Source organism: Mandrillus leucophaeus, unplaced genomic scaffold (genome assembly GCF_000951045.1).
Source record: "Mandrillus leucophaeus isolate KB7577 unplaced genomic scaffold, Mleu.le_1.0 Scaffold112, whole genome shotgun sequence".
Taxonomy (NCBI): Eukaryota; Metazoa; Chordata; class Mammalia; order Primates; family Cercopithecidae; genus Mandrillus; species Mandrillus leucophaeus.
The window spans coordinates 2,363,768-2,391,067 of NW_012099432.1; positions in this window are offsets into that span (position 1 = coordinate 2,363,768).

The window sequence follows — 27,300 nt, forward strand, 5'->3', positions numbered from 1 at the left end:
GTCTTTTGAACTAGAAATGAACAGAAATTGAGTCTAGTTCCTTTTCCTGTCCTCTTAGCCATGTGACTTAGGTAATTTATTTAAATTTCTAAATCTCAGATTTTAATAATACTTATTGCATAAGTTTAGAGTGCTAAACAAGATAATGTATGGCTATGTAAAGCATGATTCTACAGAAAAGTTCCTATTTGAGTCAGTGTTTAGGATAAATAACATTTATTCTCATAGAAATCATGTTACAAATGGTTAAGTTCATGGGATAGCCCACAGCAATGTATCCATCTTAAGCATAGCTTAAACACAATGTATTTGAAATAAAAACTATTACAAAATAACAGCAATGACTCCAATAATAGTTGCTAAATAAAAGAGAAAAAAAGAACAATGTGGCTGAATAAAAAATATTTTGTCTCAAGTGCTGATGCTGGAGCAGAGAAAATATAATAGATATCTGCAGAATTTAATGATTGATGTCTGCAAACAAAATATAATGAAATATTTCACATTTCAATGGAAATGTGAAAGTTCAATGTCAACATATGGAGATTTTCAGGAAAATTTACAATTGATGACAGATTCCAGTTGGGTTTTACAAAAATGGTTGGAGAGTTGCTTTTTCTTTCTCAAAGTTTTAGGTTTCAAAACGAAAGGGAGAGCTACACTAAGATTTTCCTGAGATAATGAATGAAAATCAAATAAACCAAGAAAGAAATAAGAGGGCAGGAAAGAATATGAATTTTCATGTGAAGGAGGGTTACTTCAGGAAGAATCTCAAGAGTTATGATCAGTGATACAGGATTAGGGGATAAAGAAGAAAGAAAAAATAAGTTGCCTGTAATAGTTATGATTTATTGAGAGTTTACTATATGCCAAAGTCTGCTCTAAATGCTTCTTATATATTAAAGTTATTTAGTCTTCACACTTCGCCTATGAACTAGTGTGACTGTGATCCTTATTTTATAGATGAGGAAACTGAGATGCAGTTATACATACAGTAAGTTGTAGAACTAGGATTTAAATTCAGTCTGGATCCAGACCTCAGACTCTTATGAAAAAGAAGAAATATTGGGTTTGGGACAATTTATTCATGTAACAATATTTAATATCAGAGAGTATATACAGATGACTATTACGGTCACACTTTCTGTATTGCTGGAACTTACAATTTAGCTCTCGTATTGAGCCAACAGGTAGTGCTCTGCATGAGCATAGTTTGGTCATCCAGTAATACTAGGTTATCAGGTTTCCAAATAAGCAATGTTAGAGCCATTTCCAACTCTTCACTGCTTTATACATGTTAGTGACATCTTTCAGTGTCCCTTGGTCTCTCTCTCCTCCAGCATATGGTCTTTGCCTCTGTTAAAACCATAGTCAACCTCCTTCCTCCTCCTCAACAGACTTCTTCTAGGCAGAACACTCCAATCATCTTCAAAGCTGTTTCTTAAAGCTGTTTTCACCAGTTCCATCTATCCCTTTTACCCTGTCACAACTCTGCTTCTTGCTGAACAAAAATCTAGGCTACAAAAGGACTATGGCAATTCGCCTATTGCTCTAGTATCAGTACAAAGATAAGGACTATCTCTCTTAAAATCAATTATTGTCCCTTGGACTAACCAACACCCTGTCTTTTCACTTCCTCATAATGCCAAGGTGAATCCTACCTATCCTTACATGCTGGTCCTCTCAGAAAGGCTACTATTCTATTATTCAAATTAATCTTGAAATCCAGGAAATCATTTCTACTGGGGTGTGAGAGTTTGACATTTATTCACTTAAAACCTTTCCCAAATATTTGTCTAAAAATTTAGCTAATCTGATGTGCTTGAAATAAACATTTGCTTTGCAGCCAGACATATTTAGATTCAAATTTTTGCTCTTCTACTTCCTAGCTGTGTGTCGTTGGACAAAGGTAACCTCTCCATAGAGCAGAAGCAAATGCCATAGCTTCTATTGCTGATTTGAGAATAAAAGGAAATATTAACTTTGTCTTTGCAAGTAATGTTGTCTTTTCAGGTCTGTTGTCTTCTAGCAGTTTTATACACAATTCTTAGTTTCCAAATTTTTAAATTCTAGAACCCAAGTTGAGTACACAGAGAAAAGTAGATACTTTCACCTTCTAATCAATGCTTTGGATCATATAATAATATATCAATCATTAATTTATTCAACTAACATTTATCAAGCATCAACTATGTGCCAGGCATTAGTCAGGACACTGGGATGGAGTGGCCAACAAGATCCATAAATATCTATTAGAACAGCACTGCATATCAAATTATATGACTTCATTGAAATGAATTCATTTCTATTTATTTCACATAGTTGCTAAACCTCTATTTTCTTTAAATATAAAAGTCAATTTGAGAAATGTATTCAACAATCATATAGGAAAGCAGTGGCTTACTGTCCTGAAGACCACTTGCAACTAATCACTTCACAATCCTTCCTTCCCCCAATATGAGGGTATAAGTGTTATCAAAGAATATGTGCCCATCTCTATGCTAAGTGATATATCTTATTTCATTTTTATTTATCTGCAAAGTAGACAATTTAAAGATGGACAACCTGAAGTTCAGAAAGCTTAGGTACTTGAAGAAGCCCACAAATCTACTAAGCCAGATCCATCTAGCTGGTTGAGGCACTGTTGGTTTGTAATTTTAAATGTGTAATATACATTAGGGAGTGGGGGGTACTGGTTTGAGTGTTTGAACATGCAGCTTTATTCTCACAATGCGTGGTTCCAAGGTCTCTTAATGGCAGAATACAACTTCAGACCACAAAGAAGAGAACATGCTGGCTCTTCCAACCATCACTTTTAAATGCTTTCAATTAATGCTTGGATCTCTGCAGGTGGGAATCTGCAGATGAGACAATCCATCTGCAGTCAGTAATCACTCCATTTCACTGTCTTGAACTCCTGGCTAGTAAGGGCAATTAAAGTCACGCCCCTGCTGAGATTCAGACTCAGTGATTGTTGCTGCTCACTTGCCAGAAAAAGCAAGAACCAATGTGGAAAAATTGAACCTTATTTAAAAAAAAAAAAAAAAAAAACCCTCTTTTCCTTGCTGACTTTTAGGCCTGACTTTGATGCAGAACATTTAAGAAATATTGCTATTATAGTATCTGCTTCTAGTGAGGTGATCAGGCTGCTTGTACTCATAGCAGAAGGTGAAGGGGAGCTGGCAAATACAGAGATCATATGGTGATAGAGGAAGCAAGATAGAAGGGAGGGAGGTGCCAGGCTCTTTTTAACAACCAGTTCTTATAGGAAGTAACAAAATGAGAATCCACTTACCCCACCACCCATTCCATGGAGGACATTAATTTATTCATGAGTGATCCACCTCCATTACCCAAACACCTCCCATTAAGCCCCACCTCCAACATTGGTAATCAAATTTCAACATAAGATTTGAAGGAGTCAAACAAAGCAAATTATAGCACAGTCCCAGTACAGTCACTTTCTGGCTGTGTGATACTGAGTAACTCAGTGACTCTGTTTGAAAGCTGTAAGAACAATGAGGATAATGGTACCTGGTCTGGAGACTTCAGGGAACTGTTGTTAGGGTTAAATGAAATTATCATGGAAAAGAGCTTTGAAACACTACCACAGAAAATGCAAAGGCAAGGAATATTTTGGTTCTCTCTCAACACAGGCTTTGTGTGGTAGCTGGAAAGGAAAGGGTCCTAGGGAGGTGTCGTGGAGAGTGGGCAGCCTGGTGCTCCTCTATGACTTGCCTCCTGTGGCTAGTACAACATTCAGATGTGGTTGCTGAAAAGAGCTCAAGGCTAACAACTCTGGATGAAGATCTGTCAAAGTTCTGCCATTGGAGGAAAAAGCCAACCTCATCGACCCACAGGTCTCTCAATCCCCATGGCTGGGGCCTTGAGATGAGGCCGCACAAACTCAGCCCCAGCTCAGTTTTAAGATTAATCTAATCTCACACAGAGGACTCTAGGAAGCCTTTACTCAGTGACTTGGTGGCACAGCTCTCAAACCACCAGCTGCTCTATTGCCTCTATTGATCTGATCTCACACCTTTCTTCTTGTAAGTCAAAGGAGTAGTGAGAAGAGGGTATGGGCTTCATAATGCTATGAACATGGATTCCAATAATCACTGGTATGATTTTAAATAAACAGGCCAAATTTCTGAACCTCAGTTTTCTCTTTATCAGAATGCAGACATAAATAGCTACTGAAGAGCAAATTAGTTTAGAGAATTTGTGGTGGGGTCTTTGAGTATATTTGAGTAACATTTACATGACTTAAATATACTGGTCTGAATGATGAGTGTAAGTTATCCAAGAAAAAGGAAAGGAAGGATATTTCTGGAAGAAGGAAGATTTTGTGAACACAAGAAGCAGAAATGAGTCCATGTGGCTGGTGACTGAAAAGAAAGACATGTTAAATAATCAAGTTTAATATGTGTTGTGACCAACTAGGAGAATTCAAATGAATTTTAGGTTCTCCTTTGTTCTCTTAGCACTATCTCCATTCTCCATACTTACTCTCCTATGCCTGTGGGTTGATGTTTCTTAAACACAGATTCCCTGCCAGGTATTGCAGGGAATTTTGCCTGTATGTACCTGTAAATTCTTCACTGCTTTAGAAACAAGCATTGGTAGAAAAGCTTAACAGTCATCATCCAAATGTTTGACTTCAACCTGAGAATTACAAAACCAAGTTCTATAAGTTTTCAGAAGAAACAACTGCCCTTGCCATAAAAGTTGCTGAAAATACAAGTTTCCAAGAAATAGAGATTAACTAAAAGCCTTCTACACAAAGTTCATTAGCCTCCAAATGACACAACCACTGAAGGATTTTGAGACTCACAGATGAGCACATGCAGCTGGTAGGAAATGGGCTGAAGTCGCAGCACCATACCATTATCTGCAGGTGCACTGAAAGCACCAATTAAGCCGGGAGACAGGGTGTTTAGGTGGAAGGATGGGTTTTGAGAAGCAATTTCATTGTGAAACAAAGCTCCACAATGTCCTATTGCTGAACCCAGAAAAAAGGAAGAGGTCCTTAATGCGAATAAGAAAGCTCTTGACTTTGTTTTCCACAGTGCAAAACATCCCAGTTATAAATGTTGACTTATTTTTAGAGTCAGGTTTCAGAAAACATCTATACCAACAAAATCAGGAACAAAACATCTTGAATTTACAAATGTCAAATAGAAAACATCTGATTTAGCTTGCATGACTATAGCTTTTCAATCCTCTAGGCAATTTGTTTCATGATGAGATTGCTCATGAATAAAAAATGTCCTGGCAAAGTTGGTTTTATTACATCTCAGATATTTAATCAGGCAGGCATCAGGCACAGGATAGGTGCAATGTGTATTTATTTTCTACTTTGGCTACAGTATCAAGGACTCAAAAAAAATATTGGAAGATCTGAAATGACAAGCTGAGTAGTAGGAGATAATTCCCCTGTGGCATTTAGAAGGTGTGTTTTTCTTTTCGTCTTTCCTTGAGTGCTAATTTTATTCTTGGTATCATCTGCACCCAGCTTGCTCCCCTTGCACCATCATCTCTGTGGCCAGTGTCTTGACTTCCTTTATACAACTTTCTTTTTCTTGTTCACACTCCAGAAAATTGAATTGAGTTTTCTAAGCCTCTCCACTCCATTCACTAATACACAGGGTGTCCAGGGCCTGTTAACAGTATGTCATAGAACATGTTGGTTGATGGGCTGACAATGAAAGCAGCATCAACTCTACGGGTACACTTCTCTAGAGTTCAGTTTGTATGTGGTGCACTGAAGGTAGCGTGAACATGTGGGTCAGATCTGGTTTCAAATCTCAACTCAGTCACTTACAAAGCCATGTGACCTTTGACCGATCCTTAAAGTACCTTGTCTGAGCCTACTTTCTCTTCTGGAAAGTGGGAATAACAATACCCACCTCTCAGAATTGTTGTAAAATTTCCATGATACCAAATAAATCGCAATGTGCAAGGCCTGGCACATAATCATATTTTTTGTTTAATGTGAATTATTATTGCAATCTAATAACTTCTAGTTACTTTTATTGCTTCCACTTAATGTAATTATAATGTGTTCCCAGATACAGAATTAAGTGGAATACAGTGTTTGGCTTTGAGAATTTCAGTGAATGATTCTAGAGGAAGAACATATAAGATTTTGACATTATCAAGGTGAGTAGCGCTCTTTTTATTATTTGCATTTTATCTCTCTTTGATTTTTACTTAGGCAGTATCTGTTTACATTCTCACAGCAACCTCTTAAGGGATTTACAAGCATCCAGGCATTCCTATTTGAGAGACACAGAAACTAAGGTCCAGAGAAAAGAATTCAGTTGTCCAAGGTTACAGAGCTGGTTTGAAGCAGAGTCAGGACTGTAACTCCAGTTTTCTGACGACCTATCCACTGTACCATCCAACTTCAGTTTTAGGAGCTCCAATATCCTGTGAGTTCCTAGAAAGCTGGCCTTTCCATATTTCCATAAGTTCCTGGCACACAGGAAATACTCGACAAATCTTTGATGAGTGAATGAGTGTCCTGCCTGGAAGCATTATTAAGAACCACAGTCAGTCCTATATACAGAATCTAGACATGATCCCAGGATTATCGGGCAAGAAGTTCCACTGCCACTGCAGTAGTTTCACAGAGCAAGAGCAAGCTGATCAAGTACAGCCTATCTCCCAGATCCAATAGGTAATCAATTCCTTCTAGTCTTCTCATACATATGTTACCCATTTTTTCCTGCAGCTCACTCCTGTTCTAATGAGCTTGAGCTAGAGATTTATTTATCTGTCAGAGGACTGTTCCAAATATATGAGTCACCGCATGAGAACATCAAAAACATAGCAGAATTTCCAAAAATGAAAATATATTTCAAAATCATCTTTCGTTCTGTATTTTCTGTATTCTTTAGGCCAGCAGCAGTTCTGATGCTTCAAGCCTCTTCACTCATTTACAAGATCTAAAGCACTGAACAGAGATCTTCCTTTAAGAGCAGTACCTAGTGAGTCAATCATTTTAATAAACAGGACATTTGGCTCGAGCCAGACAGCATATGGATAGGCACTCAGTCAACCTCCTCACTGTACCTCTGCCTGTTTGCCTAAGGTCAGACATGAAATGCTGCCTGAGAGTGCAGTTCTCCAGAAGAGGCTGTCAAATCCATGTCTCTTGAGGTAGAGGCCTTTGTCCAAAAACCCAGCATGGTTCTTTCTGAATCATTTTTTTAAATTTATTTATTATTATTATACTTTAAGTTGTTAACATCTATTTGTGGCATGCAGAAGGCAACCTTTCCACAATGCTTCGTGTCTGGAAATCTAAAATAACAAATTATCCAGCATCTAAACAAAAACCTGGATTTGGTTTTGTTTCTCATATTTCAGGACTTCTAAACTACTCTGTTCTTATATTAAATACTACTCAATGACATCTCATGGTTCTCTCCAATCCCTAAACTTACATGGCATTAAAATCCAGAAAAACTAAGTAATTAGGCAATTGAACTACGTTTTATTTCACCTTGTAACCAAATTCTTTCAACTGGCCTTGAGGGCTTTTTTTTTTTTTTTATGCTATATACCATGTAAAATATAATAGCCTTAAAACCTTCATCCATAAGAATTCTAACAGTCGGTAGTGACTGCCTAACACTTATAAAGAAACCGGACTCCTTACTTTGTTGCATTCAAGAAAGAGACTTGGGGTTGGGGGGGTGGCGCAGAAAAGAAGAGGAAAGCCAAGGCATTTTTCTCCATGTTTCTGCTTCCTGTGATAATTCCAGCAGCAGTGGCACCTCCTCCTTGGCTCCTATTCTGCTGAACAGGCCTGCAGTGGTTCCAGCTTCCTGTGGTTGATTCTCGCCCTAAGTTCCTTCCTTCAATCCTTCAGTTCAGGGGTGGGAGTGTTTTCCTGCTGTGGTTAATCTCTAGATCGCCTTGCCATCTTCTGTTTGTTTCTAGGCTTTTTCATGGATTGTGCAACTTATTCATTTTATGATGTGCCTTTTATTTCAAATACTTAGAAGGACTTCTGTTTTCCCGGTTGGACCCTAACTAACTGTTACATGCTCTATTTCATTTTTCTTTGCCTTCCACAAAACATTGTGTGAAATGTTAAATAAGAATCAGACATCCTTGGTCCAAATTCTAACTACTACTGCTGGAATAAGTAACCTTGCCTGGAACTCAGTCTTCATTTCCTCATCTATAAAACATAATGACATAACTCATTTTACAGGGCTGTTGTGGAGATGAAATGGGAATATGAATGAGTATGAATCCTTACTGCATAATGTCCAAACAATCCTGGTTATTATTTCTCCGAACCAAGTTCTTTATTGCCTTTATAGAATACCTTAACTGTAATCACCTATCTCTCAACATATTTTCCTATGTAAAATTTTTTAATTCCTCCATGGGTACCTCAATTAGTATCATTTACTCTTATTAAAAACACCTCCCTTTCCTCCAGTCTATGCTATGAATTTATTTAAACCTTCTTGCCTTCTTAAATAAACTCTATTTCACTCTTATGACTCATTTGCACAATAGCCTCCAGGTATTCAAAATGCACAAAGTCACCCTGCACTTTTGAAATATTTTTAAATGACTAACATCACCTTCTTTCCTACATATCAGGTTTTATTTGAGTAAATTTCTTGAGGATCATAACTATGGTTACCATTGATTTTCTTCAACTCATACATATACACGTTAAATGTCAAAAATAATTGAAAAAATGATGCTAGTTATTGAGTGAAACAAATATCTAATCAGGAAAATAGTGTTGGCTGCACTTTTCTTCCACAAATTGAAAACTGACGATGGAAGGATTTCAGATGCAAATAAAATACCAAGTGGGTTTCACAGTACTGCATATAAGTACTGAACTTCATAGAAGCAGCATTTGTCCCTGTCAGGTGCAACTGAACACCATGCCCACAGATGTATTGTGTGTATTTGTGAGAGCAGAGGAAGAGCAGAAAAACTCAGATGAGATGTGGTCCTCAGTTTTCAGATGACTTAGCTAAATAGAGACATCACTGAGCAGTAGGAAACAGCATGAGAACAAGAAACATTATAAAGCATAGAAGAAATTTGTGTTGCAAAACCTATTAAGCATCATAAACATGAGAAGAGCCTAACATAAAGGCCTCTTGACATAGCAGAAAATAGCTATTGATAGTCTCTTGAACTTTACCATACAGTAGTGTTAGGTCTCACCACTGCCCACAACTCTTACAGCCAAACTATATATATAATAAAATCGCTATATTAAAATTAAGAAAAAGAAAGTATATCTCAATAAATATATTTTCTTGTAAAGAGTGGTTACCTTTTAGAAGGCTTGGCATCAAAGGTATGTGATTCAGTTATAAAAAAAAATACACTTACATGTAAAAATTTTATTCCTTTCATTCACTGATTTACATAGGTATTGAGCCCTTGTTCCTTTCCAAGTACTGTTTTAGGCATTGGAGATATGAAGATAAATAAAACACAGTTCTTGCCCTTAAGAAGAGAAGCAGTGAGCTAAAATAGCAAATGTTAAACAAATATTGTGGGGAAGTGTCAAGGTGTATACTCTATACTTAAAATATAACAAGCATAAATCTGACTCTCTCTGCCTATAATGTCCATCCTACTCCATTTCACTGGGAAAAAGGCCCTCAGACAAGATCAGCTCAAATGTGACCCTTCCAATCTCTATCGTCTATGTCTCTACATCTCTACAGTATACTCACTGCACACTTCTAGGAGTCTCTCTCACCTCTACCCTGTTCCTGGTGGAGGACTATGAAATCCTCAAAAGCAAAAGTGACAGTTTATTTTCTCTGAACAACTTCTGCATATACTTAGTTAGCTAAACAGAAATCAACTGATCCTGAATTTGAATTACCCACCCTTTAGAATGTGGAATAGGCCTTCCGTCACAATGCTGTTAAGCAGACTGGAGACTATATACGTAAACACTAGCACAGTTGCTGACATGTAGTAGTTACTAAACCAAATGGAAGCTTTCATTATTATCTTGTTTTTTCAACATTCAAAAATGTAAATAACTATGAAATGAGAAACTGGCTACATAGTTTTATCTGAAGAAAAGCTGTATATTGTTCTTAACTTCCTAATATGTATAAAATACTAGTGATATTTACTAGTATATCTGGAGGTAAAATGCCTAACATCTTGGTTTTTGTCCATTCTAGTCCATTCTTTGTCTATTAAGTGGGACCAATATTCAGAATGGAATGTAATAAAGCAAGACTCTATTTGGATACTTTGAATGTATTAATGAATGTGTCCATTGAGAAACAATTAAGTTTCAAAAAAAATAGCAAATAAGATATACTGTACGATCATCCCTCCTCCTCAATAGAATATTTAACTTTAGCAGCTAGTGAGCCAGGGATAATGAGACTATGACTCACTTTACTGGTGTTAAAGATGAGAACGAATAAGTTTATAGGTAATTGTTATGCATTTAAATAGTTAAGTACTTCAGTATGAGTACCATTGACATCATCTTTCTTGTAATTAATTCTATTTTACCCATTGTCCTACTTATACTATAGAAATTAAAAAGAGGTTCGACAATTCTCTAGGTACAATCAGTTATACGTGATTTTTCTCATCATTAAAGCCAAAAGAGAATAAAGCAGGGAACTAGGTGTCCAAAATTTTGGTACTACCATATAGGTCAATAGGAAATAGCAGAAATAAATAGTTAAGCTAACACACACCCACAGACACACACACACACACACACACAAACACACACGCATGCAGATCATGCACATAATTAAGATAAAGAGAAGAAAAGGAGACAAAAAAGTTCAAATTTGAATAGAGCCATGGAAATAATTAATAGTTAAAAAACATATTTTGTGGATTAGGTGTATGTAAAAATGCCGTGTGTTAAAGAGAATAAGAAGTAAACAAAGATCAGGGACTTTGAAGTGCTTTTAATCCTTCTTTCGCACTCCTTTTACATTTCTTAAAATCAGTGCATGGAAGGATATATGCAGTCTCATGTTCATTTCACCATTATTCACAATAGCCAAGATATGGAAGCAACCTAAGTGTTCATTAATGGATGAATGGATAAAACAAATGTAGTATATATACACAATGGGATAGTATACACTATTTATTTATTTATTTATTTATTTAAAGACAGAGTCTCACTCTGTTACCCAGGCTGGAGTGCAATGGTGCGATCTTGGCTCACCGCAACCTCTATCTCCTGGGTGGAGCGATTCTCCTGCCACAGCCTCCCGAGTAACTGGGATTACAGGTGCCCGCCACCATGCCCAGATAATTTTTATATTTTTTTGTAGAGATGGGGTTTTGCCATGTTGGCCAGACTGGCCTCCAACTCTTGACCCCAAGTAATCCACTTCAGCCTCCCAAACTGTTGGGATTGCAGGCTGAGCCACCACACCCAGCCTATTCACTTTTGAAAAAGACAAATTCTGTCATTTGCAACAACATGGATGAACCTGGAGGACATTATGCTAAGTAAAATAAGCCAGGCAGAGAAAGGCAAATACTGTATGATCTCACTTATATGTGGAATCTAAAAAAGTTGACACAACAGAGAATAGAAAGGTAGTTACTAGAGGCTGAGGTGGCAGGGATGCAGTTGGGGGTGGGGGGAAAAAGAGATAGGAAAAGGAGAAATATTGATCAAAGGGTACAAAGTCTTGGTTAGAATGGAGTAATCAGGTTTAGATATTTATTGTACTACATGGTAGTCATAATTAACAATACTATATATATATTTCAAAATTGCAAAAATAACAGATTTTTAATGCTCTTAACACAGAAAAAGATAAGCTGGTGAGATGATGGATGGATATGTTATTTAAAATATAGCATGGAACTTAATTCTACAATGTATACCTAGATCAAAACATCACATTGTGCTCCACAAATACGCACAATTATTTGTCAATTGGAATAAATGTATTTGAACATACTCCAATTGGAAAAAAAAAAAAGAAGAAAAGAGAAGAAAAGTCACTATGGTCATCCCTCTATCCCTTATCCCTTCTCTCATTGAAAACAATGTAGAGTGTGGGAAAGAAATTAAAAATTCTAATTCCTTTTAAAGAAAAGAATTTTCCCCAAGATATATGTGTCACTTAATGGCAGCTATTTATTGAGTAATTTTTATGTGTCAGCCACAGTGGTAACAGGTACTTAATATTCATCATCTCATTTAATCCTTATACCAATTATGTGAGTTAGGTGTTATAATCCCACTCATATTCATTTAAGGAAGCTGTGTTTCAGAGAGTTTACATGATTTACTCCAAAACATATACTTAATAACAGGCAGAATTGGTAATTCCAACCTAGGTTTATCTGATTCCAAGGACCTTGCATTTAACTACTGTACTCAGGGGCAATCAAAATAAATGGAATTGATAAGTGCCATTGTAACTGTGGCACATATGATACTTTGATTCTTTCCCTCCATATAAGAATTCTTATAACACTGACATAAAGAAATGGCTCGCTACTGGAAGATAAAATGTTATTGATAGTCCACAGAACAGTTTCTTATATCTACGCTCTTTTTAACATAAGGTTTTGCCCTTTCATCTTTAACATTTTTCCAAGTGTATAAATTTTAGTCATCTCATTTGGGTCCACCTCAAATGCCACTTCGTTTTTTACGCTCTCCATGATATTCTCCAGTTGAAAGTAATTTCTCCAAATTTTGAACTCCCACACTTTTATAATACGACTTACTATCTTTAATTATTTTTAGTAGGAACATATCATCTCCTCCACTAGGCTTCTGGAGGTAGTGATCTATACCTAAATTATGTCTGTGTCTTCTCTGTGTTCAGAAAACATTTGTACGTGTTTAGAACAGGCAATGACTTAGACAAGATATACAGTTTTTTACTGACTCAAATTCTACCTTAAATTACCCAAAAAAATATGAGTAAAACACATGAAAAATCAGTAGAAAAAAATTTTAGTAACTTTAAAAAAAAAAACTATGTTAAAGCATTTTATATACACTTACACACACATCAGTTGACAACTGCAAATCATTCTTACATATTCATTAAAGTAGGCCTTTGGGTATCAGTATTCATCAAAAATATAATCATTTTTCTCATGTAAAATAATTTGGACATATAAAAATAATCTAGTCTATATTTTTATTAATTCAGTTTAGCTTTTTTTTTTTCTGTTTCAACTATAATGGCAACCCACAACATTAGAATTACATGTATATACATGTTATCTTTAGATGTACAGCACTCTAGTTCTTACAAGTTTATTTTGGGTAGCTATTACTAATGGTCAACACTGATTGAAATAGTTACTATTTTTGAAAATGCAATCAACTTAGCATGCCATGCAAAAATCATTCAATACTTCACTCTTGCCTTCCCTTCCAGACTCATTTCCCATACTTTCCTCCTTCTCTGGTATTCTATAATATTAGCAAAGCAAATTCCTAACATTCCCCGAAAATGCCATCTCCATATTTCTGCCTTTCAGTTCCTTTTGGTTTCCTCTCTCCACATTCAGTACTTTATATAGACTTCTATTAGTACTTATTGCATGTTCTTCTCCACCACCAGACCAGAAACTTTTCTTTTAGCCTCAGTGATTAGCATCATGTTCAGCACGCAGCATGTGTAGGCGCGCAACAGATGAACTAATGAATGTGAGCCTACTTAAAATTCCCCAAACTCAGGACTCATTTAGTTATCCAAAAAGAACAAACCTTCCTTTCCTACCTCCTGCTCTTTAAAACAAGCTGTCAATTTAGCAGGTTATGCTAAGCATATTACCTTCCAAGCTATAAAATTATAATTATCTTTGTACTTAATCCTAATTGGTCATTAAATAAACTCTTTTGAAAGTTCTGGCAATATGTATCTGTCCATTATAACCCTCTGAGGAGCTAGAAATGCAGAACTATCCGCTTTGTTGCCTATAAAAACAGATCCTCAAATTAAAAAAATAAATATATCTGCTTTGATTTTCTCCCAGTTTATACCAGGTATATTCCACCAGATTTCATTTAAGTTGAAAAGTTCTGATTGTAAACATATTTGCCTAAAACCACTACTTTATGGCCCAGGTCAATTGTATGGTTAAATAAACAAATAATTAAGCATATAAATGAAGCATTTATTATGGGTAATTTAAATTCAAATTAAACATTTATTAAGAACCATTGAAGTGTAAAACACTATGCAAAGAGCTTTCACAAACATTATGGTTCTTAAACAGCCTTCATTGGCCACTATGTTAGATTTAGAGTAGCTCAAATCACCTGAAATTTTGTGCTATATGATATACAGTAATAATAGTAATAATAACAATTATAATAGTTAACATTTATTGAAGACTTATCATTTGCCAGGTACTAAGCTAAACAGTTTACATGAATTACCATATTTAATTTTCACTAAAACTCAAAGGGAAATTGAGACTTAGCGAAGTTAACTTGCTGAAAGCCACATTCTTAATACGTGTCCAAAATGTAAAATTAACCCAAACTGTTTGACCCACTCTCCATGCTCTTAACCACTATATCAACACCTCTATTTTCCTGGGAAACGTTCATTGCTTTCATTAGTTTCTCAAATGATCTGCAAATCAAAATTGCTAAAAATGTCTCATAAGTATTCACTTAGTCACTCTTCAAAACAACTTGTTAGGCAGTACACTATTGCTATTAATTGAGATGGAAAGTAAGACAACATATCTTGTATGTTTGTAGGCTTATCACATTTAGATACAATTTCCCTTTTAATATAGCATAGCACAAGGACTACTTTTCTTGGTTGTTTCTGTAATTAATATTTAGATATAGCCACGCTAGCAGCTGGGATTATTCTGTTGCTGACTCAGGTCACCAGGATATCCTGAAGTGTTGTCATGTAATGACATGGCATGAAGGCAAAACTTGAGCCCTTGTGGCTAAATCAAGGCCTAAGAGAGAATTCTATAACCTGAAACTTACTCTGAACTGTTATTTGCCTTGCCATATTTTTATAGTACTCTCCTGCCACCAGTGCCTCTTCATAACAGCATATTCATGTTCCACATGCTGCAGGAAAAAAAGTATTAAGATTATTTTTAAAAACAAGCTTAGGCACTCTCACAGTAAAACAACTCCATTGTTTTATACTGCCTAGAGGTCCCAGTTGTTTCATGTGGCTTATACACTCTGACTCCCATCCACTTCTCTGTGTTCCTTTCCCAGGGCTCTCCTTTATGAACACTGTACTTGCACCATATGGGTCCTCGTAGTATTTTTCAATGAGTCACACAGCTTCAGAAGTCTGCTTTTAATATACAGTCTCTTCCACCTGAAATGTTCTCTTGACTACTACACATCTGGAAAACTGTAAATCATTCTTCAAGATAATGCTCAGGTCTTTTTCTCTAAGACCTTCCCAAACTGGAAATTCAGATGAACTCTTCTCTATGGCTCTTTTGCTCATGGGCCCATGACAGATGCTTTCGTCATACCATATATGTAATTGTTTTAAGTAGAAGTTTCAAATAGATCACAGGCCTACTAAGAGAACACGATCCCTTATTCATCTCTGCAGCATATTATTAATAATTGTCACATTGCCTATAACATCATAGGAGCCAAAAAAGTATTGCAGAAAGAAAGGAAGAAAATTAGCAGGTAGAGAAGGGAAGGAAGCCTTGATCTGGTTCTTAAGACTGAGGTCACCCAGCCATTGTGTCTTCTCATCAAGAAAATTATTCTCCTTAAGAGAGCTGTTGTTATGTTATGATGGGAGAACACAAAACACCATGGAAACACAACATTGCATATGTAAAAGAAAATGTTCATGTGAGCACTTGAACAAATCAGTTTTACAATCTTAGTAATTTGAGAATACAGCTTTGCAACTAATACTTGTAAGAAAACTACATGGTAGACATACCATATTTTTATTTCCTAAGCATTTCCACCTTACCCATCTCATTGAATTCATATAATATCCTCATTATTCTGATGTAGGAAATTTTTTTCTTTTTTGATTGGTAAATTAAGGCATAGTAATAGAGTGACAACACTAGCCTACTAGCCTTATTCCTTCTCTCTGTCGACCTATGACATGAATCCTACAAACTTTTTTACTGGCCTACTTTGTTTTATCAGAGAATATGCCAGAATTTCAAAAATCTTTCCTCTAAAACCTTTGGATGAGACAAAAAAAAAAAAGAGTGAATATCCATGGTCATGTAACCTAATTTTGATCTCCTTATCAGATCCTCTTCTTTTTCTATTTTTAGACAACAAATTAGATATTAATCCAGAATCAGTTAAGTCCAAATACGGGTTTGTAATACAGAGTGGGGGTGATACAAATGAAACTCCAGGAGAGCAGATGGATTTAGCTATTGTTAAGTTAGGAATGGTTTCCAAGAACATTTTGTATAGTCCAAATTGTCTTCTGTATGCAATCTATTAACAGTTAACATGTAGAAAATGGCTAAACTGTTCACCTCATTGCTTCTGGGCTTTGTGGCACCTTCTAGTGCATTGATGCCCATGAATGAATTTCTTTTTAATGGTCAAAGCTTCTATAGGATTTAAAAAATAATGTGCTTCTGTAAAATGGTCCCCCCTGCTTTGCTTAAAATCACAATAGCCATCTGTGCAAAGCTGCTATTATGTTCCAAGCATTATACATCTACTAGTGCCCTTTGCACGGTTCTGCAGAATAGGCCTAGGCTTTATCAGGCTCATATTACAGCAGGGAAAAGTGAATTCATAGAGGTTAAGTAACATGTCCAAGATGCACTGCTGGCAGAGGTAAGATTTAATCCTTGACCTTTTTAGCTTCAAACCACTCTGTTCAACTTGCATTGCTTTGTGTGGCTTATGTAACAGCAAACACAACATTGGAAGCATCTCTGAATCATAATAATCCTAAACACTCAACTTTGGGAATACCACATTAAAAGCATTTAACATATGGCCCCCAAATTAAATGTAGCATGCACTTTTTAAAAATTACACAGACAGAACTGAAGTCATCACTGAAAGAAATAAAGTTACTAAAATAGCTGGTAATGTAGAAAATTATAATAGCCTTGTCAGAAAGCCTGGAATGAGATTTGAACATTTTGCATGGCATGGTTTTGTAATAGCATTTTAAATATAATCTTTATAAATTGTGTTATAATTACAACAAAGTACTTAAAATTTATTACACACATATTATGTGATTAGTAATATTGAACAGGAAGAATACATATCTGCTTAAAATCTACTTACAGTTTATTAAGAGAGATCAACACATATATTATTACTTAATCATTAACATATACTGAGTACTACATGTAGGTGTTTTGGAGGTACAGAGACTCATACAAGACTGACCTTATCCTTAAGGAGATTGTAACTTAATGGGTGCTGTTTACTGAAATGGAATGCTTTTCCCTATACTAGGCTGTCTGCTCCATAAATACTGCTAAAAATGGAAAAAGAAAATTCTACCAGTAAAGTAAGACCACTACCAATGGAAATACTCACCCATTTTTTCCTTCAATGAACATGTAACGATTGTCTTTCATGGGCTAATTCCAAAGTAATATGGAGAGAAAACAAAATTGAATGAGAAGAACAAAACAAAATTGAATACGTAGAAGGTCTGGGAGGAATAAATGGTCTGGTAGGTAAAAAGACATGGAAATACGCAAGACAACATAGGGCAATGTGTGCTCTGTCAGAACAATGAACTCTATGCCACTTATTATAATTACTGAATCATGGTTTTGATCCCTTACTACTTGCCATGCACTGTGCTAAGCACTTATGTATGTTGTCTAATTTAATTTTCATACACCTCATTAAATACGCCCTATTAGTCACCCAAATCTATGGATAAAATTGAGGCTTAGAGAAGTTGAGTATTTTGCCCAAGATCACACATCGAGTAAGGATTTCAATTAAGGCAGTAAAACTTCAGAATGTAGTTTCTTGACCTTGACTTCCCTGCCAATGGGGTGTTTAGAGGATCTTCCAACCAGAAATTCCCCTTCAGCTAAGTCTGAAAGGTGAGCAGTATATGCCATGGAAGCAAGAAGTTGAGGAGCAAGGAGGTGAGTGGTGACAAACCAGGCAGAAAAAAAAAGTGAACACAAAATCAAGGAAGCAAGAGAAAAAAAAAACAGTGAACACAAAGTCAAGGAAACGAAAACAAGAGAGAGTGTCACTTGTTAGGCAAACAGTCAGTTTCTTATGTCTGTCATGTAGACATAGTGAGGAAGAAGTGAGAAATAATGTTGAGGAAATAATCTCAAGGATACATATGGAGAAATAATGTGAAGGATACATATGGAGGAAGAAGTGAGAAAGAATGTTAAGGAGCCTAAATTTGAGACCTCTTACCAAATATCACATTGGTAAGTAAATCTGTAAACGTTACCTTAATCCTCACAATTTCTAAGTGGCATGGGTATTATTATTATAACAATTTTACATATAAGGAACTGAGGCTTAAAATATTAAATAACTTACCCACATTAAAAGTTTCAAAAATATTAAAGAGATTGACTCAGGAGAACTAGGTACCTCAGTAGACTTTGGGGCTAAGGGAAATAGAGGAGTTAACAATAACTTCCAAATGTTTACCTTGGGTATCTGGAGAGATAAAAATTATTTCTTCCCCTGCCTGTGTTTATAGGGCAAACAAAAGCATCACAGGAACAGCAAGGAAAACACAAGAAACTTAATCGGTTGCTAAGGTTTTGTTTCAAAAACCTTAAGGAACTATTGCCGGAAAAGAAAGACAGTCCTGTTTTCTGTGATTGTGTGACTACAGCTAGATTCCCTGAGGCAGTATAATCACAAAGAATCTAATACGACAAGCCAACATCTTATGGCATAAACCTATTCATCCTAGCCTAATTAGTATCTCAATCTCTTCCTAAGGATACACATATTTTGAATACAAAACAACTTAATTCAGGAGAACTTGGCTTTAATCAAATTCACCTATAATTATTCAGATTCATGAAACACAATCAGGTAATAGTTACTTTTCAAAAACTAATTTTTTTAAGAAAAACACACAATAAAATTGTCTTCACATAGTCTTTCCAGTGCAATTATATAGATTTAAAATACATTTCTAATGCTTACACACTGAGCCATGAAGTGTACCAGACCCTTTCCATGTATTATCTCACTTAATTATCACAACAATCCCATTAGTTGGTAATATCATGATCTCTATTTTATAGTTAAAGAACCAAAGCTTTGAGCCTTTATTTTTCCAAAATCATTTCTGAAGAAGAATCAATATTCAAGCACAATCACTGGCTCAAAAATGTATACCATTGACAGGTTTTCACAGTTTTTCTTTTCAAAGTATTTTCATGATAATAAGTACATAATAAGCACACGTCGATTATGTTACAGCTAGATGGACCTAGCATCATTCAAAAGCACAAGGTATATTTGTTTTCCACGATAAAAAGTAACGTGTTTAGTCATGACATCTTTTGATAAAAACACAGATAATTTGTTCAGCTAATTTCTATCACCAAATTGCTTTTAAAATTCAATTATTCAGTTCAATTACATATTTTATTTAATGTCTATCATCAAAGAAGAATGCATCAGTATAACATTAAGCATATTTCACTTGAAATTCTTAATTATTCTAAATGTGTCTGGGGATTTGACCTGCTTAACAAAAACTACACAATAGTTCTTGGATAGGGCCTTTTCTGATAAGTCACTAAATAGATGACATAAAGGCAGTATGAAGGCAGAAAGCAAAATAGTGAGATGCAGCCATCTGATCTGAACTTTTAAATTCATAATGTTTGTCTTTCACATACAAAATTATCTCACTTTCTCTGTTTCTGATTTCAGACTGCCTGTCAACATTGAGCTAGGTACTTTACAAGTATTATTTCCTTTCATTCTTACAACAGCACAATACAAGAGATATTAAATTGAGTCAACAAATGAAGAAACTAAGGTCCAGAAAGATTAATCTTTTTGTCCAATTGCTAAGCAGAAATAAGTAGCAGAACAAAATTCAAATGTCTATGATTTAAATGACATAATTGATGTTTTTGGTATAAGTAATTGTAAAATATACAATTTATAAAATCTAATTTACTTCAGAGTCTACTTTCTCATATGTAAGAAGTGCATACACTTCATTCTAAGTTTAATTGTTCTTTTATAGCATATATCCAAAGATGTGTATCTGAAAAAATTAAACGTTCTTCTAAGAAATAAGATACCTGAAATTAATGACATATATAAGAAGCCTTTTACATATACATTGCTTTAAAGATGAAGACACAGTTAATTTATAAAAGGTCAACTGAATATCCTGTTGGGTTTTTTTTTTCTGCCACAATTTATCACTGTTGAATTCTTATAGGACATTTTAGGTAGCTCTGAAAATATGTTGTTATTCAAATGTTAAAAATAAAATTTCATCTCTTCATATGTATAGTATGAAATAGTCATCAATCTTCACTGCATTGCTATTTTTAAAACTCAGACTTTTCAGTCATCTTTTGGTGAATAAAATCCCAAGTGAATAAAATCCCAAAGTCTGTGACCCACTACAATTGTCTACTTGCTTGTCACTACCCTCTGTGCCCCACTCTCGAGCTCCATTTCCTTCCAATGTCTTTGCCCAGTACTCAAAATCTCCAAGTCTCTTCAGACCTCAGCTACACTTTTATATTCTGGCTTTCTTCTTAGAAAAGTGCAAATGGATAGAGTTTGTAGTCAGGCAGCTTTGTATAAGGAAGAGTCAAAGAGACCTGGATTTGATTCTTACTAACTGTAAGCATTTGGGTATGCCCCTGATTTTCTCCAAATGTTTGTGGTGTAGAAATTTACTTAACTTGAAGAGCTAGGGTAAAGATTAGAAATAATGTCATTAAAGTGTCTGATGCCCAGACAAAATATAATAACTGTTGGCTTTAATTTAACTATTATTAATAAAATAAGGCCCTTCTAAATAAGTCCTCAGACTTGTCCAACAACAGGATGAGCTGTATGGTAAGGGGAAGAGTATTCTGTCACCAAAAAGCGCTGAAGAGTGACTAATCTTAGACTAATTCAAGCAAAGTAAGAAATGACTGTTGGAGTTCTTATGCCAATATTCTAAAAGAATTCTCACCTGAAATGGCCCTAACCTAGAGCTCTGATGTCTTGCTTAGAATCTGGTATAGGGAAAGTACTCAAAAAACTTGCTTTCTAACTCTTCCATTCTGACTATTTTCGTCGCCCTCCTTTTCCTAATGGGCTGGGGGCTGACTCTGCTTTCTTTCTTGTTTGGTAGATGCAACCCTAAAGGACTCTTTTCTACCTCTTTTTGTTTTGAGATAATTGGAAAAAGAGGTCCATATGGGATAGCTTCCAGAATTCAAGAAGGCAAATCTCATGCACTCATGAAAGCAGTAAACAGGCTATGTTTGGGGAAGTGCATGACCTTGAGTCTCGACAACTTTGGGTCAAATGAGGGCTGTACCCATTCCTAGCAGTATGACATGAAGAAAATAAACTCATTTGAGACTATTTCTTCATCTGTGTAATGGGCTAATAACTATCTAATATGCCAATATGAGCATTAGATATATATGTTTTGTTAAAAACTTAGGTTAGCTCTTATATATAATAGGTAGATAATAAACGCTACTTTTCTTCCTTTCCTTTTTTTTTTTTTTTTTTTTTTTGAGACGGAGTCTCGCTCTGTCACCCACACTGGAGTGCAGTGGCGCGATCTCGGCTCACTGCAAGCTCCGTCCCCCAGGTTCACGCCATTCTCCTGCCTCAGCCTCCCGTGTAGCTGGGACTCCAGGCACCTGCTACCACGACCGGCTAATTTTTTTTTTTTTTTTTTGTATTTTTAGTAGAGACGGGGTTTCACCATGTTAGCCAGGATGGTCTGGATCTCCTGACCTCGTGATTCGCCCCTCTCGGCCTCTCAAAGTGCTGGGATTACAGGCGTGAGCCACCGCGCCCGGCCTCCTTTACTTTCTTTGCTATAATTCCTAACCCAGCAAGAAGAACTTGGTTGAAACCTTACAATGTTCATTAAAGACATTATTTGTACAGTATAAAACAATAATATTTATTTTATAAATTAAAACATCAAAAGAAAATAATTACTCAAAGTAATTTGGAGTACACTGAAATCAAATGGGAGTGTCCAGTATAGCCAACCTCAGAATATATAAATGAAGGCTAAGTGCAAAAACATAAATGAACAAAAATAGCAAGCAACAAGAGCAGTCTTCAGTTTCACGGACATGTAAAAATTAATGCGTATTGAGACATTTTGAGCAGCCTTTTTATAAGATAAGATTTTGAAGTTGGAGAATAAAGTTATTCTGTGAGAAAATAACTGATCAAGTATAGCTAACCAAAATATCAAGGAAATAAAAATTTCTACAAAATCAGATCTTATTCAAACATAACATCAAGAATGGCATGGTTTGGTAACGTTATATTTTAAAAGCTACATTATTCCTTCATCTCAGATAATATTTGGAAGATTGGCCTAAATAGCCCTACATTCCAGAGGAGAAAACCAAGAGAGAGGTTTGACGGCTTGCTCAAAATCACTCAGTGAGTAGGAGTGTTGTCTGGATTTCAAGCTTGGTCTGTCTTATTTTAACATCCTCCTCCATTTGTTTGCACTTTTCATTATTATAGAAGACACACAACGTAACTTGAACAAGGAAAGGCAAAGACATCCTCACTATCAGTTGGTTTCTGGCTACCGTGACTTCTTGCCCAACTTTGAGCTTGCAGACAGCCAGAGGGACATCCTGCTATCATTCCCCAGTCTCCCACTTACACTTCCACCAAGACATATGTATCAGTCCTTGATCCTGGATTGTCTCCAGTCTCTGCTTTCCATTCTGGCTTTCAGGATGTAGAACAGAAAGCCATAGACAAGACCAGTCACAGGGCTGAGTGAACACTGTAGGTTTAGGCATAGCCACATCAGTGAGACCATCCTGTCTTCCTCTTGGATCCACTCCCAATCACAGTTAACCGAGACTTTTTCTCCTGTTCACAGGCACCTGTTCTCAAGCCATTTCTCTTACTTCCAATACATTTTTTTTCTGGTATCTTAAAGTTGCACAATTTCAGCAAGAGAGAAGACTATTTCTTCTCATTTTCATGTCTACCTGAATTTGAATCTCAGCTCTTCTATGCATTGGCTGGTGACTTTGGATACATCATTTAATCTCTATAATCTCAGGCTTCTATTCTTTAACATGAGAACTATGACACGATAGTGTACGTACCTCTGCCTTTCTTTGTTCAAGTTTTCCTTTACTTCTAGGAATTATTTTGAGGGAAAATGCATGTAGCATATCCCCTAGCTCAAAATAGATATTGAATGCATGATAGGTCCTGTACTCCCATTCTCACACTGGACGCTTCTTGTGGGACTTGTGACCTTAAGCCAATACCCTAGACTTTTAGACTTTCAGACTTTCAGAATGTTACAATTGAAAGGGAATTTGGAAGTGTTTGAGCTCCCCCAACCCAGGCACATTTTATTTTTCTTTTTACTGAAAAGTAAACTGACGTCCTGAAAATAGAAAAGATGTACTCATAGCAGAACTGATTCTGAAATCCAAGTTTTATAATTCCTAATATTTGGCAGCTTCTTTCATGCCCAACTTGCAGTGTTCTCATTGTCTTCTTTCTGTGGCTCTACTTAAAGCCCCGAACAGTGCCTTCATTTGCCTTTACAGATCCATCCAGATCACACCTTATTTTTCTTCCTTATTTCTCCAAAGATTTTCTCAAGTCATATTCAGCTATGGTCTCTATGTTTCCTCCTTTTTGTCTCCCCTGAACCATCCACAATTTTGCTTTTATCCTATAAACTCTAATGGAATTACCAAATCCCATGTTTTTCTCAATAATTACTCTCCTCTATTGGGCCGTATATCTGCTTTGTTCATTTCCACAGGCCTAGCACAAAATTGTGCTAGTATTGAATACATATATTTGCTAAATGAACAAATAAATAAATCATCAATAACATTAGCTCCCCGATTCTTGGGATACTTGCCTTGCTTTATTCCTGTAGTACTAAACCTCTTGGTCTTCTTTGCTATACTCCTTTTACCCTGCACCTCTCAAAGTTGGGATTTTTGACCTTCTGGTTCTGGCTACATGTTCCGTATTCTGACAGCAGTGACAGTGGTTGACTCTCAAATCTGTAGCTACAGCTTCACTCTAATTTCCTTAGTGCTGTATTTCAGCTGGGCGGGTTCATCATCCATGTGAATGGTTTACTATCACCCCAAACTTATTGTGCAAATGGACATAAAATCAAATTCCTCACTTACTTCTAATTTCCCTAGTTCTGTTGACAGAACATAATTCTTTAAGAACTCTGGGCTTAAAATGTAAAATGTCTTTTGATTCTTCTCTTGTTTTCACCTTCCTTACCCATTAATCAGTCACTAAACCTTGATTATCCTCTCAAATATTTCCTTTTGCTCTGTCTCAAAGCACTTCTCATCCTAACACCTTCAGACATTCTTTCTAATTCTAACTCATCCTTTCCAAGCATTACTTCTGCATTGAAACCTTTAATGACCTCACAGTTTAAATCAGGCCTTATATATACGATCTCCTATCATGTCTTTCCCTTCTTTGTAGATGTTATTGTATACGTATTTAAGTCTTCCGTCTCTTCCACTATACTATAAACTCCATGAAGGAGGGACTACATCTATTGTCTTCATCATTGCCTTCTCAGAACCTCACACAGTGTCTGGCACATGAAAAGATCTATAAATACTTGTTAAAAAGCAAATGAATTAATAATTACTTATTGAGATAAAAAAAGTAAATGAATTAATAATTATGTATTGAGAGAATCAAATTTTTCCAATAGAGCTTTCTTGCCTGATGTCATTTGGTCCTTATAGTATTATTGAAACAGGGAGTTCACACTTCTAAAAAGTTTCACCAAAAATTTATAAAAATAAAAAATGTTTTATACACTTAAAAGGGGTTTGCCTTATTAGAGAGAAAAATATGCTTAAGCAGAAGACACACTCTCCTTATTATGCAAGATGAATGAAGTGTTCCTATGCTTAGATTAATTGAGTCATCCTTCTTTTAAAAAAATGAATGTGCTGTCTTTACAAGGAAGACTGTTAGGTGCTACCGTACACATGAATCATGGTTTCCATTGTGTCTACTGTAGTAGGGTTTACTAAATTTCTCTGAAGAAAACCCTGAGACCCTGACTTGCTCTAAATGATCAACTTTTCTTTCTTCAGATTAGATTTGAACAAAGCCATAGGATACTGAAGATGATGATTTCTACCAAGATAAGCAGCGGGTGCTGAAAAAAGTGATTCAACAAATGACGAAAACAAATATTTATCATTCATGTTTGCAAGGATCACACAGTTGCCTACTACAAATGCTCCCTCTATGAAGTAAACAAATAAAGCTCAATTCCACAAAATGCCCCACACTACACTATAGTTTTCTCAAAACATTAACGCATGATTAGTTACTTGGGTCTCAAGAGCTTGAGTTAAGAGAAAAAACAAATTTTGGTAGGTAAATTTGATAACAATTAACATAAGCCAATTAGCCAAATCTTCAATTTTGAAGATATTCTCAGTGAAAGTGTTAAATAAGAAGATTAAAAATATATTTTTTAGACTAGAAATGCCCATTAGAGCTCCTGGATAATATTTTTAGCGCCTTCTTAGCTTAGAAAATAATGCTAAAAGTATGTAGTGATGAGATGTATATATGTATGTACATATGTGTGTGTGTGTATGTGTGTGTATTTATATATGTATTTTAGGATAATACATTCCCCGGAATAGTACATTACTATATTGTTCTTTCCTCTGCTTTAAATCACAGTAATAATAGCAGCCAGTACTTCTTAGCATATATCATATTAACTGCCTGTATGTTTAATTTATAATCTCATTTAATTCTTACAATATGTGTTTGAACATGCCACTAGTGTTTTCATTTTGCACTTGAAGACAAGTCTTCAGGAAGTTTAAGTATCTTTCCCACATCCCTACTGCTAATAACTGGTAGGAGTTTTTAATCCAGTTATGTTGAATTTGCAAACTCACACCCCTACCTCTATGATACTCTATGTTCACAGATGCTGATTCTTAAATTATTAGGAGTCTAAATCTGAGTTCTGCAAAGTTTTGTTCTTCTGTAAAGTATTTAAAAGAAGAAACAACATTTCACTTCACAGTACAGTTTTCAGAGTTTGGCAGACTTGAGTTTGAAGAGCAGTTTAGCCCATTTAGCTCTATAAACCTATGGAACATTATTTATTACTCTAGGCCTCTAATTTCTCATTAGTAAAATGGGACTACTACCTAGACAGTCATTCCTTCATGTATACAACAAATATTAATAAGCACCTACTATGTGTGAGGTATCATACTGAAAATTAGAGGTAAAGTGATACATAAATAAGAGATAGCCCTGTCCCTCATGGAGTACACAACCTAGATTTTCTACCTGTAGCCTCAAATTCACATCAATATAATGGCTTAAAAATATGAAAATATGAATAATTTTGCTATTCAAATGGCTTAATCATTATTGACCAGAGTTTGTCCTAAGTAATTAATTCATTAATTGTGTTACTTTCACAAAGCACTGTCATTTCCCACTTCTTGATTTGTTCTTCTAGACAGGAACCCTGGTTTAAGTTGAATCTACAGGTAGTAAGTAGTTAATTCATATATATATTATATATGTGTATATATATATTTTAAATTTAAGTAGGCACATGAGCCTGCACACATGTGCACACACTCATTTCTAGAAAAGGATTTGAGGTGGCTTGCTAGTTAATTTAAGAACAAACTTTTTAGCTGGTTGCTCTTAGCAACAGTCTTTAGCAGTTCTGCCTAGTTGGCCAGAATGATTTTTTAAAGGGAATAAATCATTCAAAGTAGTTTAACTAACAAATGGAAAATAAATGACTTACTTCAGAAAGGCTTACACAGGGACTGGGAATTCTAGTATAGTTGGGATGGAGAAGACAATGGTGCTGAGAAACGGCCTACACATAGGGGAATTTTCCAGAGTTCTCCTTTCCCTTGACTAGTTCATGCCTACATGTCTAACAAAGCCAGAAGACCAGAGAACTATGGCTGACAGGTTCCTGTGGCAGCACTGGAATCAGGCCTCATCCTACAAAATACAGGACTAACTCTTCTTACCAGTTCTATTGCAAATCATTCAATTCTGTTGAAGACATTGGACCATACATGGAT